At 42.3% G+C, this 22220-nt stretch overlaps 1 non-coding gene across 1 annotated transcript; it reads left to right on the top strand.

Annotated features, from left to right (window-relative positions):
• Positions 1-21916: 21916 nt before the first annotated feature.
• Positions 21917-21988, top strand: TRNAC-ACA (transfer RNA cysteine (anticodon ACA)). The gene has a single exon. It is a non-coding gene; the product is annotated as a tRNA-Cys (tRNA).
• Positions 21989-22220: the final 232 nt, after the last annotated feature.

Here is a 22220-nt window from a genome sequence, read left to right as displayed (position 1 = left end):
CAGCGTGCCTGCCGAGGGTCCCCAGTGCATGCTCCACTAACCCAGTAAATTTCACTTAAAATACACAAATTCAAAGATAAAGTGAATAAGACTATTAAGACAGGATGACAGTGCATTAAATCCCAAGTTCAGGGCTCGCACATGGTTGACATTGGTCCTGGTCTCAACTAATGATAATGATGCTGGGGAGTGTCTGTCAACATTGCAGCTTGAAGGGAATAGGTGGAGGTATAAATATTTTGAAGAGCCCTAAAGACGTGTGCTACTTTTTAAAGACAACTTAGAGGGGGTGTCCATCTGTTTAAAACCTACAAGTTTTGGGGTCTTTTGTTAACATGCATTTTTTTGTTGTGTTAAAATATACATGATACAACATTTACTGAAGAGGGGACTTATGTATATGTATAGCTGATTCACTGTGCCATGCAGCAGAAACTAACAAAACATTGTAAAACAACTATACTCCAAGAAAAAATTAATTTAAAAAAAAAGTCTCTACAAAAAGAGTTTACCTGTTTGTATCAGCATTTTCAAGTACTGCCCAATTCAGTGACTTTAAGTAAATTCACAGTGTGGAACTATCATCATCATCCATCTCTGGAGCTTTTTCACCTGTGAAACAAACTCTGTACCCATGAGATGATAACTCCCCACCTCCCACTCTTCCACAGCCCCTGGCAGTAGCAGTCTATTTTCTGTCTCTGAATTTGACTACTCTAGGTACCTTGTTTTAAGTAGAATCATGCAGTATTTGTCCTCTTGTGACTGGCTGATTTCACTTAGCATAATGTTCTCAAGGTTCATCCATGTTGTAACGTGTCAAAATCCCCTTTCTTTTAAAATCTGAGTCATGCTCCACTGCAGGTATAGACCACATCGTGCTGATCCAGTCATCTGGTGACGGCCATTTGGGTTGCTTCTGTGTTTTAGATAATATGAATAATGTTGCTGAGAGGTGAGTGCATCATGCACTGTCTTCGTAAGCTTGATTCCTTTATCGTTGAATAAACCTGCACATAGGAATGCAGTGATGCTGCAGCTGCTCTGTGGGGACCTGGATCACGGGGACCTTCCCTGGGTCACCTCAGTGCTTCACCCAGGATTTGGTTTCTAGCCTGCAGAGATTGGCAGTAACAGGAAAATGTTTCAGAAAGAGAAACCATAGAAGCTTTGTTTTTTGTTTCTGCAAAACAACTTTGCTTTATTTTTTCCCATATGAGGCTTTGTTTTCACCTATGCAAATGTGATTCATCTTTCAGCGCTAGAGAATGGCCTTAAATAACATAATTACTTCACCAATCATCTACTTGGCTCCTGGAAATCATCTTTTTAGTGAGGTCGACTGCAATTGCTTGAGTTCTATGCAGAACCCAAATTACGAGCAAACTTCTTTTCTTAAAATGCTAATTACTCTCTGACGTGAACGTTGTTTTAAAGGGGGGATTTAATTGGAGATTACATCTGCAATGGAAAGATTAAATTATGAAATAAACAAACATATCAGTCTAATAGGTCTTTGGAAAGAATCGGGCATTCTACTCTAAATTTTCTTAAGTACAAATGTGTTCAGATATGTATTTAATTCTCTGCCCATTTTTCTGTGCTTTGTAGCTTTCAACCTGAATTCTTTCCTGGGCTGCTTCCAAAGGAACTCATCTCAGGAGGCTGAGTAAGCTTGGGATTCTGTGAGTGCTGGCCCCCAAATAACCTTTTGCTTAAAGACTTTACCTGTATAAATGAAATTCAAGAAATGTTGAGAAACCATTTTGAAATGAATAATACTGAGGCAATTCCAAGGGGTATAATTTGAGATGCATCAAAGGCGGTGGTTGGAGAGAACACTTGGCTCATGGTAAGTTTAAAGAAAATCAAAGATCAAAACAGGTACATGTTCGAGAAGGAAATTAAGAAATGAGAAGTATATCATCATTGTATAATAATCCCAAATGATTTTTCAGAAAATTATTTCAAGGCAGAGTAATACCCTTTTTAACAGAAAAGAACGTGAACCCCCCAAGTTTATAAAGCAGGCTTCCTGGGAATAGGAAATAAAGATGAGTAGCTCTTCAACTTTACATTTTAAAAAGGTACAAGAAAGTAAAGATTTTTTTCCCGCCCCCTAAAATAAGTGTCCATCTGGGAGAATGGTAATACAACCACGATAGGAAGGCTTTTTCAACACAGCTACCTGGGGCTAAGAGAAATGAAAGGAATGTGTATTGCTGTCCACCACACTTCAGCAGGCTGCTCTAGACTGAGTACAGAAACTTCCACAGTGCAAAAGTGATTCCCCACCAAGATTGATAGGCAGTGATGGTGCATTCTTCACTTCTTAGAAGATCCTTGAAAACGTAATATTAGATGGGCACTTTAAGGAGAAAATTCTCATATGTTGTTTGGAGGAAAATACTGTCTTTCATTGACAGTTTATCAAATAGCCATTGTGACCCCTAAATCAGATTAATTTTTAACAGGTTCCTTTTCCACATTTAAAAACTTAGTTGTGAGATTGCCTTAAAGGCTTTATCCCAAACTAGCAAATTAATTGAAATAATAGTTTTTCTTTTTTTATGATTCTATATGTTAATTTTATTTACCTTTATTTTCTTGCCCCGGTGAGTTGTATGTGGGAGCTGAGTCACCTGACCAGGGATTGAACCCATGCCTCTGCAGTGAAAGTACAGAGTCTTAACCACTGGACCACCAGGGGAGTCTGCAAAATAACACTTTTTGTTGCTGCTGCTGCTGCTAAGTCGCTTCAGTTGTGTCTGACTCCGTGTGACCCCATAGATGGCAGCCCACCAGGCTCCCCCATCCCTGGGATTCTGGGCAAGAACATTGGAGTGGGTTGCCATTTCCTTCTCCAATGCATGAAAGTGAAAAGTGAAAGTGAAGTCGCTCAGTTGTGTCTGACCCTCAGCGACCCCATGGACTGCAGCCCACCAGGCTCCTCCGTCCATGGGATTTTCCAGGCAAGAACACTGGTGTGGGGTGCCATTGCCTTCTCCGACATTTTTTGTTGGTGAATCCTTTATCCTCATCTATTGAAATTCCTTGCCAATCTTTTATGTATTGTTTACTTATTAGGTTTCCAGGTCTGGACACTGAAGTATAGAAAATTGGCCCTTATATTATTAGTTTTTAGATGTGATGGTGGTAATGTAGTTATGTTTAAAAAAAGGGAGTCCTTGTCCTTTAGAGATATATATTGAAATATTTCCTGATAAATATGATATATTTTGGATTTGCTTTAAAGGAATGTAGAACCTGGGTAAGTAAGACCACCTCAGCACTGAGGACTTTGGAAGTTGATTCTGGGTGTTGAGAGTTCAACAAATTTTCCATAACAAAAAGTTTTTCTTTTCTCTCCTTCCTTCATTCTTCCCTTGCAATGCAAGGGGCCCGGGTTATCCTACATGCTGCAACTAAGACCTGGCACAGCTGAATACATTTGCCGTCCTTGTCAGGTCTCTAAGTCACATCCGACTCTTTGCAACCCCATGGACTGCAGCACACGAGACTTCCCTGTTCTTCACTATCTCCCAGAGTTTGCTCAAATTCATGTCCATTGAACTGGTGATGCCATCCAGCCATTTCATCCTCTGTCATCTCCTTCTTCTTCTGCCTTCAATCTTTCCCAACATCAGGATCTTTTCCAATGAGTCGGCTCTTTGCATCAGGTGGCCAAGATACTGGAGCTTCAGCATCAGTCCTTCCAATGAATATTCAGGGTTGATTTCCTTAAGGATTGACTGGTTTGATATCCTGGCTGTCCAAGGGACTCTCAAGAGTCTTCTCCAGCACCACAGTTTGAAAGCATCAAATCTTTGACACTCAGCCTTCTTTATGGTCCAACTCTCACATCTATACATGACTACTGGAAAAACCATAGCTTTGACTATCTGGACTTTTGTCAGCAAAGTGACACCTCTGCTTTTTAATAAACTGTCTAGGTTTGTCATAGCTTTCCTTCCAAGGAGCAAGTGTCTTCTAATTTCATGGCTGCAGTCACCACCTGCAGTGATTTTGGAGCTCCAAAAATAATGTCTGTCACTGTTTCCATTGTTTCCCCATCTATTTGCCATGAAGTGATGGGACTGGATGTCATGGTCTTAGTTTTCTGAATGTCAAGTTTTAAGGCAACTTTTTTATTCACCTCTTTCACTTTCATCAAGGAGCTCTTTAGTTCCTCTTCATTTTCTGCCATAAGGGCGGTATCATCTGCATATCTGAGGTTATTGATATTTTTCTTGGCAATCTTGATTCCAACTTGTGCTTTCATCCAGCCCGGCATTTGGCATGATGTACTCTGCACATAAGTTAAATAAGCAGGGTGACAGTATCAGCCTTGACATACTACTTTTGTCTGTTGCTCCATGTCTGGTTCTAACTGTTGCTTCTTGACCTGCATACAGATTTCTCAGAAGGCAGGTAAGGAGGTCTGGTATTCCCATCTCTTTAAGAATTTTCCACAGTTTTTTGTGATCCACAGAGTCAAAGGCTTTAGCATAGTCAATGAAGCAGAAGTAACTGTTTTTTTTTTAATTCTCTTGCTTTTTCAGTGATCCAACGGATGTTGGCAATTTGATCTCTGGTTTCTCTGCCTTTTCTAAATCCAGCTTGAACATCTAGAAGTTCTTGGTTCACGTACTCTTGGAGCCTGGGTTGAAGGATTTTGAGTATTACCTTGCTAGCATGTGAAATGAGTGCAGTTATGCAATAGTTTGAACATTCTTTGGCATTGCCCTTCTCTGGGATTGAAATGAAAACTGACCTTTTCCAGTCCTGTGGCCACTGCTAAGTTTTGCAAATTTGCTGACATATTGAGTGCAGCACTTTCACAGCATCATCTTTTAGGGTTTTAAATAGCTCAGCTGGAATTCCATCACATCCACCAGCTTTGTTCGTAGTAATGCTTCCTAAGGCCAAATACATAAATACTTTAAAAATAAAAAAAAACAAAGTCTCTTCTTTAATAAAACACAATTGTCTTTACATTCTTTACTGAAGAAGCTTTACTCATTTCCTGGAGTAGAAGAGTGAGTGCAAAGAAGGCATTGTCCCTTTGCGGGTGTGGGTCCCTTACAGGTCCTGTGTCCATTGTGGCTCATGGTTTTCTGTCTCAGTCACACTGTCTAGGACAATCATTCCCTGACTCAACAGCCTGCCCAGGGCTTACTGAGGTACAGGAGCAGAGGCTCCTGCAGGCGGAGCTGCAGGGTAGGGTCTTTCACCTGAACTGAGGAATCTCACAGGGCCTTTCTGGGTCTCCAACTCCATTTGCTTGGAATAGACACCAAATTCCTACCACTGAGTTTGGTTTTCATTGACACTGTTTTTCCTTTCTCCTTTCTGAATTGGGGATGCATATGCAGCACTGCTCTCTCCCTACTAATTGCCAATCCTTGAAGGCAGTAGGGGAATGAGAAAGAAAACCATTTACTAAATGCTTACTTGTTAAGTGTTAGACAAAGAGCTAGCACTTGACAAATGGAATGCCCTGTAATCCTGTGAGGCGTGGGTAGTTTTAAAACTCCTGTGAGATGAAGTGCTTTTTTTTAAAATCCCATTTTACAAAGGAGGAAATTGAGGTTGGAGAAGTTAATGAACTTGCTGGTCTACATAGTTTGGAATATCGTTGGCTGCAAATTAATAGCAAACTAAGCTTGAACTATCTCAAACAATGAAAGGAACTTATTGGCTAAGCAGTAGATGCAGCAGATTTTAGGGACAGCGCTATCAGGATTCTGGCTCTTGTGTCTCTACGTGATTCTCCAGATTCTGCTTTCCTCCAGACTGGATACCCTCCGAGCAACAAAAAAGGCTGCCAAAGCCTCAGGCCACATATCTGCATAACATACCAATCAGGGCAAGAAAAGCTCCTGTCTTCTCAACTAAGAACCAAGTCTCGAAGCTCCTTGGATGAGACTAACCAATTACCATGAATGACTGGAAGGCTCATGCCCATCCCTTAACCATGGCCTTATGGATGAGATTATATTGTAAGGCCAGGGCTCTGGTTAATCTTAGCCCAAACACTAGGCTGCTACAAAATTAAATAACTGTGATAAAAGCAGAGAATTACATTCATCAGATTTCCATAGAAAAATGACTTGATAGAATTAGATGTGCCAGGGGTCTGTGCTCACCTTCACAGAGAAGTAGGACTGGGAGGTGTGAAGGCCCCTCTTCCACCCATTCTGATGGACCAAACTGGTGGTTGAGTAGAGGAAAGGAAGTGATGGTGGTCATTTCCGGTTTGTGGAGGTTGTGGCAAAAAGCCAAGTGGAGAACTTTTTCCTTCCTCCTGAAAAATATCGCGAGAGGCTGGTATACATAGAGAGATTTTGTACTGTTGGCAATAGTGTTAGCCATTGCTCTTTCCCTCCACATTCGCTAGAAAGGCAGAGTAAAGAATTGAAGCATTAGTAAGGAATTTAAGTTGTTGGGTTATGAACATGACCCTGAGCTTAGAATGAGCCATGTGGAGTTCTGTGTTTTATTCAGGGTATATAACAAATTGAAGCAAGGTATAGTCAAGAACCAAAAAAGAATAATATGGACACAAAGTGTGTTCTGGTGGTTTAGGAGCTAGCTGTGGGCTGCAGGGAGTGGGAAAGACCTGGATTTGATACTGTGGAAGGCAGACAATTGGGTTAATTAAACAGTTGAAGTAAAAAAGTTGGGCCTTTGCAGAGAAGGTAATATGGCTCCGTGGGGATCAACCAGAGAGTCTGTGTTGAGAGGCAGCAGGTTGAATGGTTATCGTAAAAACTAGCACTTACTGACCACTTCATATGTGCCAGACACTGATCTAAATGCTTGATGTGTTTTAACTCATTTTAATCCTCATGGAGGTATAAAAGGTTAACTGATTTGCCAGAGGTCACACAGCTAGTAAATGGCAGAGCCAAGACATACAGGCAGGGATGCTGACTTTGACTCATTCTCTTAACACTGTACGTGCTCAGTTGCTAAGTTGTGACTGACCGTTTGTGACCCCATGGTTTGTAGCCTGCCAGTCTCCTCTGTCCATGGGATTCTCCACGTAAGAATACTGGAGTGGGTTGCCATTTTCTCCTCCACTATACAGACAGGGCCCAATCAGTGGAGCTATTCATGCTCAACGGGCAGAATTACTCGTTAGAGGAGGAATCCATGGAAATCAGAAGCTTAGACATGAGTCTTGTGAGGGTGCAGGAAAGACACCCTCCATGAGGTGAGGAGGGAGGCAAGTCAGCCTGAGGGCCGAGGAGACGGTGGCGGAAATGTGCGTGCGTGAGCAGACTCAGCGCTTCCCTGAAAACTAGGGAGAGGCGGCCTCAACACCGAGACATGGTTCGTCAGATCTGTCTCACCTCACAGGGCCCTGAAAACCAGGTCCCTGGATGTCAGCCTTGGATGGATAGACCGTAAGGAAAGCCCACAGATGACGCACAGTCTGGGCCAGGGGAGGAAAAGAGAGGGGCCCGTGCATAGCTGGGGGGCAAGAGGAGACGGTGGGGAGGGGCGCTACCAAATTCGTCCCTGGCTTGCAGACTCATCAGAACAACAGGAGGTCTGCAGCCCTGAACACGTAACAGCAGCTAGAAGCAATGACCCCATTGTGACTACAGCTCCATGGAGAGAACGGAAACATCCGCCGTTAAGTGAAAAGGGGGAGAAGCAGAAAGAAGCACAGTAGCACTGATCCCGTGTGGAAGCCTCAGGCGCTTGTGATACCAAGCCACATGTTTACAAGGACACAGACATCCCAGGATGTGCACGGGAATGCCTCAGAAGGGCGGAAGGGGAGGGAGGGAATGCGGGGGCTGGAATGGAGGAGAAAACAGCCAAGACCTCGCCCAAGCCAGACAGGGGATTGGTGTGGGTGAATGACGCTGGTGTGGCTTGAACTGGGGAGAGGGTGGTCGCAGACCCCTTGTTTTCCCACGGCCAGTGAGGAGAAAGGGCAGAGGACAGTCTTGGCAGCCTGCTCGCCAAGCCCAGGCTGGGCTGGGGGAAGTACCGTGGGCACAGAACCAGCTTCCTCTGTCTTTTCTGCTTTGGGCAGTCTGGAAGGGCATGATGAGCAGCCCCTGGGCCCAGTTTCCTCATCTGTGTTTGGAGGGTTTGCGCTGCCTATTTTCCAAAGGCTCCTTCCATCTCGGAAACTCTGGTCCTCCCTCCAGCCCTGCCCAGCCCCTCCGGAGACAGGCCGTCCCCTCCCTTCCCTGCCTCTGAGCCTTTCCCAAGTGTGGAGTCAGGCTCAACGCATGCTGTCACAGTCCGTGAAAATACGGTAGATCCCACCATCACCCCTCAAGCTGATACAGAAATTACAAACACATTTTTGTATAAGTTATAATGTGTTGGTAATGCTGTGTGAGTCTGCATGATGCTTGAGGCCATAAAGCTTCATGTTTCTCTAAAAGAAGTTACATTCAGTGACTGAAATGAACCATGCCAATATGTGTATGTGTGCACCACATTTTTGTGTTTGTGTATTTGTATATGTGTGTGTATTTATATATGTGTTTATGGGTATGTGTGATGTATCCAACCCAGCATTTCCCATGATGTACTCTGCATATAAGTTAAACAAGCAGGATGATGATATAGGAATCACAAGCTGGAATCAAGATTGCCAGGAGAAATACTGACAACCTCAGATATGCAGATGATATCACTCTAATGGCAGAAAGTGAAGAGGAACTCAAGAGCCTCTTGATGAGGGTAAAAGAGGAGAGTGAAAAGCTTCCTTGAAACTCAACGTTCAAAAAACTAAGATGATGGTATCCAGTCCCATCACTTCATGGCAAACAGAAGGGGGAAAAGTGGAAAAAGTGACAGATTTTCTTTTCTTGGGCTCCAAAATCACTGTGGACGGTGGTTGTAGCCATGAAATTAAAAGATGCTTGCTTCTTGGAAGAAAAGCTATGACAAACCTAGACAGTGTATTAAAAGCAGAGACATCACTTTGCTGACAAAGGTCCAGATAGTCAAAGCTATGGTTTTTCCAATAGTCATGTACAGATGTGAAAGTTGGACCATAAATAAGGCTGAGCACTGAAGAATTGATGCTTTTGAATTGTGATGTTTGAGAAGATTCTTGAGAGTATCTTGACAGCATGGAGATCAATCCTAAAGGAAATCAATCCTAATTTTCATTAGAAAGACTGATGCTGAAGCTGAAGCTCCAAGACTTTGGCCAACTGATGCAAAGAGTTGACTCACTGGAAAAGACCCTGATGCTGGGAAAGACTGAGGGGGCAAGAGGAGAAGGGGGCGACAGAGGATGAGATGGTTAGACACCATCACTGACTCAATGGACATGAGTTTGAACAAACTCCAAGAGGTAGTGAACGACAGGGAAGCCTGGCATGCAGTATATGGGGTCACAAGAAATCAGACACAACTTAGCGACTGAACAACAAACAGATTTGGAGGCAGATTACTTGTGGAGTAAAAAGTATATTACTTGTGAAGCACTAGAAGAGACCCTGAGAGTGGAAGAGGGCGTAAGCCAGGTTTCTGAGGGAGCTGGTCAGGTTCTGTCTCCATCAGGAAGCTGGTCACATAGGTATAGTCAGTCTGGGAAAAATTCATTAACCTGTACACTTAGGTGCACTTTCCTGTATGTATGTTATGTTTCAATTAAAATTTTCTTTTTATCTATTAATCCCAAACTCCTAATTTATCCCCACCCACTTCCCTTTACTGTAAGTTTATTCTCTGTGTCTATGAGTTCACTTCTATTTTGTAAATAAGTTCACTTATACAATTTTCTTAGATTCCACATGCAAATGACATCATATGATATTCGTCTTTCTCTGTTTTACTTCACTTAGTACGATAATCGGAGAAGGAAATGGCAACCCACTCCAGTATTCTTGCCTGGAGAATCCCAGGGACGTGGGAGCCTGGTGGGCTGCTGTCTACGGGGTTGCAGAGAGTCGGACACGACTGAAGCGACTTAGCAGCAGCAGCAGCAGCAGTAGGATAATCTCTAATTATATCCATGTTGCTGCAAATGGCATTATTTCATTCTTTTTTATGACTAATATTCCATTATGTGTATTTATTCACACACACACATACCACAGATATACACCATTGCATATAAAATAGATAAACAACAAGGACCTACAGTATAGCACAGAGAACTATATTCAATACCTTGTTATAACATTTAATGGAAAAGAATCTGAAAAAGAATATATATATATATATGAGAAAGAATATATATGTTTTCAGATACATATATCTGAAGCACTTTGCTATATACCTGAAACTAACACATCATTATAAATCAACTATACCTGGATGCCTAGCCAGCCCTCCTAGCCTGTCTGCTGTCTGCCAGCCTTGAATTTGGCCCCTAAAGGAGGGAAGGTCTACAGGTACTTCATCATGTGGGTCTGTCTGTGCAGAAGCTGAGCTCACTGCTGCAAACTTGCATTTTACTTAGAATTTGTTGCCACCTGTTCTGCCTAAAGAGGCACATAGAATAAACACTGTGCCTTGTTTGGGCTGTGACCTGGAAACTCAGGCTGCCAGTGGGAAAGGCTGGGTTGGTAATTTCGGAGGAATAAAGTGGATTTGGGGCAGCAGGCGGGGCGGTGAGAATGGAAAGGGGGAGAAGGAGAGGGAAGGAGAAACAGAAAGCATGAAAAAGCAGGCCTGAAGTGGGAGTCGGCCTTGAGTTTGTGGCTGGGCCTGAACAAAAGGCAGAGAGAGGCCTTTAGCAGGGTGAGTGCCGAATTCCACAGGCGAGGAAAAGACTTTAAGCAAGGATTAAAATAGGAAGAGAAACTCATAACCTATGTTTGTTGTACAGGAATGAGAAGCTTATACATGGAGTTATTAGTTTGCACCGGTGTAATCGCCTCAGGCACCGTGTAGGGCAGGAAATCGCAAAAGGGAGGGAAGCCGCCCCGCAGAGCCTCTCCGGAGAACCCAGGCCTGCCAGGAAGGCGAGGGGAGGTGAGCAAGTCACCGTGCTCGGCCTCCTGCGGGTCGGGCAGTGAGACAGATGGTTCAGGGGTCGCTGCGAAAACCCACCACGTGCTTATCGCTGTTAGGACTCAAAGTCCTTTCAGAAGCGGGGCCCAGCCAGGCTTCAGAAGTCCACCAGGGCCCCGTTCTGGGCGCCCCGCTGCGGCCGCTCACAGGCCTGGAAAGGGCCTTGGCCCCCGGGTGTGAGCGCTGGGGAGGCCCCGCCCGCCCGCCTGCCCGCGCGCTCCGCCGCAGCCCCGCGCCTCCCCGTCCGCACCCGGGAGGATGCTCCCCCGGATCCCACTACTTTGGGGCTCTGTTCTCCCTCCTCAAGCTCTTTTTCTCCCCTGGCCTAGTGGAAGGAGCTAGAGAGGCTGCTGGAAGTTTGGGGCTTGGACATGAAAGGAGACTACTTTTCCAGGGGCAACAGAGAGCGACGCGTGGAGTCAGCCCAGCCCCGCTGCCACCTCTGCTCCTGACCTGGGCTCGGCTCACTGCCGGTGGGTGGGAAACTGGGGGTGAGAGCAGGGCCTGCTTCGCTCCAGCTCTCTCAGGGTTACAGCTTGTTGCCAAAACCCAGAAGTTGATGTTCCGTTCTCACTGCTTCGGTCACTCCTGCTTTCTGGAGGGCCTAAAATTCACCGACACTGGGACGGATCAGCTTGGGAAGCTGCTGTGCAGGTTTTTACTCTCACCCAGAACTCTTGCCTGGAGAATTCCACGGACGGAGGAGCCTGGTATGCTGCAGTCCGTGGGGTCACGAAGAGTCGGACGTGACCAAGCGACTTCACTTTCACTTTTCACTTTCATGCATTGGAAAAGGAAATGGCAACCCACTCCAGTGTTCTTGCCTGGAGAATCCCAGGGACGGGGGAGCCTGGTGGGCTGCAGTCCGTGGGGTCGCGAAGAGTCGGACATGACCGAGCGACTTCACTTTCACTTTCGTGCATTGGAGAAGGAAATGGCAACCCACTCCAGTGTTCTTGCCTGGAGAATCCCAGGGACGGGGGAGCCTGGTGGGCTGCCGTCTATGGGGTCACACACAGCCGGACACAACTGACCTGACTTAGTAGTAGTAATAGGATGCCTTAACATGACTTTTATGGTCAATTTCCATGACTCATGATTGAACATCCTCCTTTCCAAGAACCTGAGTCATGGTGAAGAAGTGTGTTTATGTGTGTGTGTGTGTTTGTGTGTGTGTATGTATGTGTGTACATGCATGTACATGTGTATGTATATGTGATTGTGTATGGGAGTGTGTGTGTATTTAGTGCATGCTAAGTCGCTTCAGATGTGTCCAGCTCTTTGCAACCCCATGGACTGTAGCTCTCCAGACTCCTCTGTCCATGGGATTCTCCAGGCAAGAATACTGGAATGGGTTGCCATTCCCTTCTCCAGGGGATCTTCCTGACCCAGGGATTGAACCTGCGTATCTTACGTCTCCTGCATTGGCAGGTAGGTTCTGTATCACTAGCACCACTTGGGAAGCCCGAGTGTGTATATATGTGTGTATGTGTATATATATCTATATATATGTGTATGTGAGATGTGTTAGTGACATACGTGATGTTTGACTCTGCTAAACCTAGCACAGTTTCATTCATTCCAATGTTTATGGAGCTCATACCTTGAACTGGGTGCTGCTTTAAAACTTATGAACCAGAAATGAGAAAAGCAGCTAATTTTGGACTTCATGGAGTTTCTATTCTAGTTGGAGAGAGAAAAAAAGTAAGTACTTTAAAAAATTAAGGGATGAACATGAATCACCCATAGGTGCACAAACAACAAAATTCTGTAAAACAATAATAATTATCTTTCAATTAAAAAAATAAATTAGAAAGAAAAAGAAAAAAAAGCAAAGATTCCAATTTAAAAAATTATAAGGCATGAGTTCTATTGAGAAAATGCAGTGGGGAGGGCGATGAGGGGCACGAAGTTGAGTGGGTCGGTGTTAAACAGGGTGGGCTGGCGAGGCCTCACTGACTGCACTGGAAGTCCCTTGTTACAATATTCCCAGCCCTCCTTCCCCTTCACCAAGTGTATGGATGATGGAGATTAAGTCCATAGCCCAAAACCTCGCCATCATCTATCTGTATCTCCAAAATAAGATGTGAATGATCTCAAGTCCCCAAATCACAAAGGCCCAAGCCTGACCTGTCAAATCAGCAGAAAGCTCAGATTTTTATTGAGTTTTCCTCCCAAAATATTCCTGAGAATCACCGGAATGGATTAGACTTGTCTATCAGTCAGCCTCTGTTTTGCCTGCCTGTGCCCATCCACCAGGAGAGGGGGTCAGCGCAGGTCCATGGAGGCTAGGGACGTCCAAACCTGCTTGGCCTTCACCTGGCCCAGCAGGCAGCTGGCTGAGGTCCAGCTGATGGTCAGGAGAAGCCCTGGAGAAGCTGGATTCACGTTCTTGTCCACATTCTCCTTTGCCACTCCTGCTGATCTCTGCCTATTTTCCTTAGCATCAACTTCCTTTGGTCTGGCAAGCACATCCTTTCAGCTTCCAGGAAAGGGTCACCCTGCTTAAGTAAATTTCCTCTCAGGACTTTTTTTTTTTTTTTAAATACAGTTTGATTTCATTTGGGAACTTGTTTCATCAAACATGATCAGTTACTTGGGAACCTCTTCTCCAGTCCTGTGTAAATTTGTGAGTGAGGTGGGAAACACAGTCCAACTCCATCTGGCAGCATCGGAGACCCAAATGCAGATGAATACATTCAGGGAGTGATGGGAGTCTCACTTCTCCTCCCACAGGGCCAAGTCAAATAAGGACTGTCACTGACAGACACAGGCAGAGTTACGTATACGCTGTGTTTGTAAGGGAAAACAAGGGAACTGATTTCCATAAATTATTGGTGAAAAAATTCCATTTTGTTAACATTTGAAATGTTCAAATAAAACACAGAAGAACTCACCATTCAAATTTGAGCAAAATGTCAACATTTTACTGTCTTGCTTGAGATCTTTTATTTTATTTTATTATGTTTTTAAAGCAATAAAAAGTTGGTATTCCAGGGTAGGGGAAAATCCACCTCATGGTAAGAGAGTAGCGTGTGCCTCCAGGGGGAGAAGACATCAATGGTGTCCCTCTTTGGAGAGAGGCTACCACACCACCTTATCTCTCAACTCCTCTTTCACATTCAGTGTTTCTTTAATTTTTTATTTGTTTCTTTAATTCTATTGCATTCTGGGTGATTTCTGCAGGACTATCTTCCTTCTCACTAAATAACTAAATAGCTTTGTGACTACATCCAATCTAAATTAAATTGCATCTGTTAAGAAACAGAGACATCACTTGGCTGACAAAGGTCCATATAGTTAAAGCTATGGCTTTTCCAGTAGTCATGTATGGATGTCAGAGCTGGGCCATAAAGAAGGCTGAGTGCTGAAGAATGGATGGTTTTGAGTTGTGGTGCTTGAGAGTCCCTTGGACAGCAAGGAGATCAAACCAGTCAATCCTAAAGGAAATCAACCCTGAGTATTCACTGGATGGACTGATGCTGAAGCCGAAGCTCCAATATTTTGGCTGCCTGATACAAAGAGCCAACTCTTTGGAAAATACCCAGATGCTGAGAAAGATTGAGGACAAGAGGAGAAGGGGGCAGTGGAGGATGAAATAGTTGGATGGCATCACTAACTCAGTGGACATTAATTTGAGCAAACTCTGGGAGATAGTGAAGGACAGGGAAGCCTGGCATGGTGCAGTTCATGGGTTTGTAAAGAGTCAGACATGACTTAGCAATGACAGATTTTTTTTTTTTTTTTAAGTGACTTTTAAAAATTTTTGAGATTTCTAATTGATTCTTTTCCCTGTCCACCTATTCTTATTATAGCATTGCCTATAGTTTTTGTTAGTGATTTCTTCTTAATTTTCATAGATTTTAGTTTTTATTTCTTTTAATATCCTAAACACAACTATTTTGAACTAAGAAAAACATCAACCTATTTGAAAGAGATTTGTATTCTCAGAATGATAGGATTTGCTGAAGTGTGAAGAATAACTTCTAGGTTTTATAACTTATTTAGATGGGGATAGGAAACATGGAGAAATGCCAGGTCTGTGGGAGAAAATTATGAGTTCTGTTTGAAGTTTGAAGCCCTTCTTCAAACAGTTGGACAAAACATAATTATTGATGTCAATTTTGAATACAGAATAGGAGAAATAGAAATAGTCCACAGGATAAATTTTAGTTATTGATCCAAGGATTATTGAGTGGCTATAATCTCAAGCTCTATTTTAATTATGAGCTTAAAACTTTAATTCTTTTGTGAGCAAGTGAATAAACATACTCTTAGCAACTTTTATACTATTTTCCTTATAAATTTGCCATTTTTACTTCTGAAAGTTAAAGTATTAGTAGCTCAGTTGTTTCTGATTCTTTGTGACCCTGTGAACTGTAGTTGGTCAGGCTCTTCTGTCCATGGAATTCTCCAGGCAAGATATAGGAGTGAGTTGCCATTTCCTCCTCTAGGGGATCTTCTGGACCCAGGGATTGAACCTGGGTCTTCTGCATTGCAGGCAGATTGCTTACCATCTGAGCCATCCAGGAAGCCTAAATATTTTATGTTTCAGTCACTGGTCATTAATTCTTGATCCAAATCCCTTGTTCCAGAAGTATTGTCACATGATTAGGAATGGAAGTGAGGAAATTAACAGAGAAAATGAAAGTTGAGATGAAAGTCAGATCCCAAATTCGTATCTTTTGGTATCTTATCACCCACCTCTCTCTTTCTCTGCATATCTGATTATCTTCTTACCTTTGAGCTGCTGTCTCCCTTCTTTCTATCATTTATCTGCCCTGCTTGTTTTGGCCCAGATGGGAACCAGAAAATTTGATCTTGAGCACAGAGTGGGCTGATCGGATGATGGAGGGGTGGGGATGCTGCAGAGTGGTGGTGAAACGTGCTTCTAGGGATGACCAGTGCACTCAAGAGGCAATTCTCCCCCAAGTGTACTGCTGGGAGGTACGTTTGAGAACCATTGCAAGAGAGATTAGCATTCCTGACTCCAGTTCTATAGGCCAGGGGTCCGCAACCTCCAGGCCTCGGACCAGTACCTCCTGTCAAATCAGAGGTGGCTTTATTAGAAATAAGTGCCAATAAATGTAATGTGCTTGAATCATCCCAAAACCATCTCCCCAAGCTTGGTCTGTGTAAAAAATTGTCTTCTATGAAACCGGTCCCTGGTGCCAAGAAATGGGGAACTGCTTCAGGCTAATGGCAATATAATTGAGAATCAGAAGCTTCATCTTAAGTTAATAAAGTAAGATGATGCTTCTTCAGAAGTACTTGGTAAATATTCATTGAGTGCATGAATGAAGAAACAGACTTAGAGAGATTAAGCAACAATAAAACAACAGCAGACTACTCCAATAGTGGTGATATGTGGTTTCCATCCTTGGAACTGGAACCAAAAGATTATTTTCCAAAACTCACAACAGAACTCTTTAGTAAGTGACTTGCAAAGGTGCAGGCCTCAGAGGTTGGAGGTCACCTATCATTTTAAGAGTGAGGAAACCAGAAGCAGAGAGGTTAAGTTTGCCTTCTTCCACGTCGTGCGTCTGCTTAGTAGTGGCCAGGTCTGGACTCACTGATCATTCCTGTTTGGCCTCAGGTTTCTCTCTGGGGCCTGAAGCAGTTATTCGTCAGTCAGTCACTTGTTAACTCACTCATTCATCCCCCCAGATATGCACCGGGTGCTTCCTTTGTGTCGGTCTCTGCCCTCTGTGCTGGTTGTGGGGTGGGAAGAAAGATAGGTGTAATTCCTGCTTCTGCGGACCTTACCGTCTATTGAGGAGACAGGCCACAAATAAATAAATAAACCAAACCAACAGACTGGTGAAAAGAAAAGGAAAGAATCAGGGAGTGAAAACTGCTACGATGAAAACAGGATGTGGAAAAAAAACTAGGCCTGTTTTAGTTTAAGGTTAAAGGAGGGTCTTGTGGGAGCTGCATATAAGAAGCTTCTCAAAGAAGGACATTCAGGGGCTGTCCTGAGGAAGAGCATTCCAGGGCTGAGGTCCTGAGAGAAACACGGGCTCAGAGAGCCTGAAGAGCAGAGAAAAGAGCAGTGTGAGGAGGGAAGGGAGGGGTAATCCATGTTATTGAGTGGGACACTCAGATCAGAAAGTTGTCAAGCCAAAGTCATAAGGCTATGCAGCAAGCTGGAGATTGATGATGGTATAATGTGGTGGGGAGAGGGGAGCAGGACAGATGTCTCGAAGCCGCAATGGAAACTGTAAATTTACATGAGAAAAGCCTGTCCAGGAATGATTAGAATGGGACCATGGGGTTCTGGGTAATATGGTTTCTTTTTTTCCATTTCTTTAGCATTTCCAATTTTTCTTTAATGTGCTTCTTTGCTTAAATGGCAGAACTGTATAAAATAAATTACAGCTGATGCTTTAAAAAATTTTAAAAAGGACTAAATTTCTGGGTGTCCTAGAATAGATTTGAGTTAGATTTTTTTTTCACTTAAATATTTTAAAATTGCATTTAATACATAGATTTTCAAAAATCAAATAGTACTTAAGAACATGTTGAGAAAGAGCCAAAATGCCCTACACTTACTCAATTCCAGGTTCCATTCTCCTGAGGCAATCACTTCAGGTTTCAGCCTGTTTTCTTCTGGTGTTCATCTCCAAATTTCTAGATAAGATGGCTTTATTTTTATTTCTTGATTTTTCCATCATTTTAAGAGTTCCTTTGATTTCTCTCCTACATTATATTCCACTTTCCGTTGGCTCCCATATTGGTTTGCTTCCTTGTTTTACTGGAGCAAAGCCTCCTAGAACTTTAACAAACAGTGAATGCAAAATGAACTTGTGTGCGTCAATAAACTTTCATTCTGTACTCACGTTTGATTGATAGTTTGGCTGGGTAGAAAACGCTACATAGGAGATACTGTTTCTTCAGTGTGTTTGAAAGCATCCTCCACTGTCAGTGAAGTTTCACTGGGGCCATTGAAAAGTATGATGATATTCTTGATTCTTTTATATGTACCTCTTCCTCCTGCTCCCTGCAACAAAGCTGTTAGGGTCTTCTTTTTATTCTTATTCTATTGAAATTTCACCCATAATGACTCAGGATGGATTTTTATTACTCATTTTACTGGGTACTCAGTGGGCCCTGTCAAACTGTACACTTGTGTTCCTTAATTTGGGGAGTTTTTTGTGTTATATCTTTAATAATTTCTCCCTTTGCTGTTTTTTTCTCTCTCTTTTTTTTTTTCTCCTTTTGGAGCTTCTGCTACTCATATGTTGGTTGATGTTCGCATATTCTTTTCTCTGCAACTTTCCACCTTTTTGTTCTACTTTTTGGAAGAGTTGCTCAACTTTATTGTCAATTCTTTCTATTGAAATTAAAGTTTGTAGATGATCTTTTTTGGGTCATTTCATTTCTTCAGACACCAGTCATTAGAGGACTCTGGACTGGGAGTGATTACAACTCTTCCAACTCTGGAAGCTAGAATTGTAGGAGCTAAACAAGGTGAGAAGTTATGGGGGAGGGAGAAGGAACTCACTTAAACAAGGAGGTTTTCAGCTAAGTTTTGTGTCTCCAAGGCCAGATCCTTTTGACTCCATTTCTCCAGAGGGAAACCTTCCAGTCTTCTGGGATAAAAAAAGGATAGCTTTCTGGCTGAGTATGTTGAGAGATGGAATCTGGGTCTCATTATTCATTGCACAGGTTTTTAACCAGTCTTCTAGTATTCATTCTCATCCTCCACCCCTGTGTTCACATGTAAGTTGTGCCTCCAGTCTCTGAGGCTTTCCAGGGGCCTGCATATCTGTAGACTGACTTGTTGGTTCTCCAGCCTCCCTTGTTCTTCTACAGGAACCTAGCAAAGACTGGAAGCTGAGTCCTAAGCAGTCCGTGGCTCTCAAAATACTTTAACTTACTAAATTATGTCATTATGAACACATTTTGAAGAGTATATTTAACATATGCATATAATAAAATCATAATAATGCAATGAATTCATGGATTTACCATCCAATCACAGAAGGTAGGAGATTGTTAACACTGGTGAATTTCTTCTGAGATGGATTGTTTCTTGAATCATAGATTCATTCATTAATTCTCTTCATGAAATCTGTTCAATAACATTTGCATTTCTTCTGCTCTTCTTTCTCTTTTTTTCTCACTTCATCTTCCACTTTTCTTAACCTCTGCTCATATTTTCCATCTCCTGTCTTTCTTGCATGTAATTTACCTCAGTGTATTTTGGCAACAGAGTTTGTCAGAATGTCTAGTCTGTCATATTGCTAGAAAAGGAAGTCCCAAATCCCATCCATATGGTTTCTTTCTTGTAATGGTTCATTGACATCACTGGTCGGCTGTCAACAACTTTTCTGGCTTTTTGCTTTTATGATTTTAAACATTTTCAATTCCCTTTCTGTCAATTTACAGGAATTCCAGGAGAAATTTGAGATAAGCACTTTTGTTCAATCTAAAGTGTTTAAATTGAAATTGGTTAGGATTCTTTTTTTAGAATTGTGTACTACTGAATCAGGAGGTCCAAATTTTTTTTTTTTAATTTTTATTGAAATACAGTTGATTTGCAACATTGGGTTGGTTTCAGGTATGCAGCAAAGTGATTCATGTATATATTTACCTGTATCTGTATGTATACGTACATATATTCTTTTACATTCTCTACATCATAGGTTATTATAAGATACTGAGTATAGTTTCCTGTGCTATACAGTAGGCCCTTGTTTGTTATCAATATACAGTGTATATATTTTAAAACCAAGCTCCTAATTTGTCCTTGCCACCCCTCCTCTTTGGCAGCCATAAGTTTGTCTTCTATGTCTGTGAGTCTATTTCTGTTTTGCAAATAAGTTTATTTGTATTATTTTTCAAGATTACACAAATAAGTGGTATCATATGCGATTTGTCTTCTGGTTGACTTCACTTAGTATGATAATCTCTGGGTCCATCCATGTTATTTCATTTTTATGGCTGAGTAGTATTCCATTGTATATTTATATTGCATCTTCTTTATCCATTCATCTGTCCATGGATGCTGAGGTTGCTTCCATATCTTGGCAATTATAAATAGTACTGCTATAAACACTGGGGTGCATGTATCTTTTCAAATTATGTTTTCCCCCTGATATATGCCCAGGAGTGAAATTGCAGGATCATACAGTAGCTCTAGTTTTAGTTATTTAAAAAAATCTCCATTCTGTTTTCCATAGTGAATGTATCAATTTACATTCCTACCAACCGTGTAGGAGGGTTCTCTTTTTCCCACAACCTCGCCAGCATTTATTCTTTGTAGGTTTTTTGATGATAGCCATTCTGACTGGAGTAAGGTAATGCCTCATTGTGATTTAGATTTGCATTTCTCTAATAATTAGTGATGTTGAGCATCTTTTCACGTGTCTTTGACCATCCATCTGTCTTCTTTGGAGAGATGTCTATTTAGATCTTCCACCCACCATTTTTTGATTGGGTTGTTTGTTGTTTTGATGTTAAGCTGGGTGAGTGTTTAGTATATTTTGAAGATTAATCCCTTGTTAGTTGCATCATTTGCAAATATTTTCTCCTGTTCTGTAGGTTGTCTTTTCATTTTGTTTGTGGTTTTTATTGCTGTGCAAAAGCTTTTAAGTTTAATTAGGTCCCATTTGTTTATTTTTGTTTTCATTTCCCTTACTCTAGGAGGTCTAACTTTCTTTGAAAAAGAAAAGAAGTCTCCTGATGTAGTCATTAAATTTAGTTTTTGCTTAGGTGAAATTACTGGGACAAACTTCTAAATGGCATTACAAGTGCTCTCCTTTAGCATTCTCTATGGTGAAACACCTTGTGGAGGGAAGGATTTGTTCTGAGACTTATCTAGATGGAAACCTTCACTTTGAAAACATATGTTTTCATTTTATAATATAGACATCTTGATTAAAGTACTGAACAAAGCAAGCTGGTTTAGAGACAAGGAGATACCAAAATATTCACATGAAACCCATTGTTCTCTTTGCCTTTGAAGGAAGATTGTGTCTTGAAATGATCTCTTCTTAATTTGGGTGACTGATAAATCGTCCCTCTATTGCATAATCACCACTGGGTACCTGCTGGGTTAATAATTGATGGATTTCACAAATTCTTCGAACTGAATGTATGTTTGTAAGCCTAAACCCTGGGTATGTGAAGTGTGCAGTATTTCACTGCAGGATATTAGTGCGGGGCAGTTTTATATCCATATCCAAGCCACACCCACTGCTTGCTTTGTGAGATAAGAATCTGCCCACAGAGGCCAGTCCGGGGCATCCCTCTGCTGTGAGTAGGGAGAGTCCTTTCGGGCAAGGCCCTGCCCGTCGGCCCCGCCCCTCCTGGCCCTGCTCTTCTTCTCTGACGTGGAGTCATCTGTCTTGGAGCACAGGCTCTAATTACCTCTGCCATTAGTCTGCCCAGCAGGACTGCAGATGTTATTAATGGTCATGAAATTATCCAATGCCTTTCAAAACTCCAGACCCAGTTGATGTTTGTGCCTGTGACCCCTCACGGTACTTCATTTCTTTGTTCATTTTACTGCTGTATTGAACCTTAACCTTGAGTACAAAACAAAATTTCCAAGAAGAATCTCACTCTCCATTTTTTTTTCTCACCTCATCAGCCCCCTAATTCCCTATTTATTTGGGGCTAAAACTCAAAACTTTGCCTCTTTGCTAGATTGTGTATTTGCAGGTAACTCTCGATTATAGGCATGTCCAATTCTCCCCAGCCCCTACCCATCTCATAGATCTGTTGTCAAAAATTAAAAAGAACTTGCTCCTCTTTATTATGAAATCAATATATTTTCACGGTTAGAAAAATTAGAGACATGCTGATAAACAGAAAGAAGAAGAAAAATCCATAATCTCACCTTCCAGAGATAAAGACTGTTACAATTTTATGGTCTATTTTTACAGACTTTTCTAGGCAGATGACTTCCCTGGTGGCTCAGATGGTAAAGTGTCTGCCTACAATGCAGGAGACCCGGGTTCGATCCCTGGGTTGGGAAGATCCCCTGGAGAAGAAAATGGCAACCCACTCCAGAGCTCTTTCCTGGAAAATCCCATGGATGGAGCAGCTTGGTAGGCTACAATCCATGGGTTTGCAAAGAGTCGGACGCGACTGAGCGACTTCACTTTCTTTCTTTCTTTCTTTCATAGCTGTTTCAGTGGAAGAGATGGGATTTGAACCAAGCAGTGTGGCACTAGGCTCTGAACTCTTAGATGATATGTTACACCATT

This window comes from Muntiacus reevesi, chromosome 13 (assembly GCF_963930625.1).
Source record: "Muntiacus reevesi chromosome 13, mMunRee1.1, whole genome shotgun sequence".
NCBI classification, from domain to species: domain Eukaryota; kingdom Metazoa; phylum Chordata; class Mammalia; order Artiodactyla; family Cervidae; genus Muntiacus; species Muntiacus reevesi.
The sequence above is the reverse complement of the archived record's forward strand: the minus strand, read 5'-3'. Positions and strand labels throughout refer to the sequence as shown.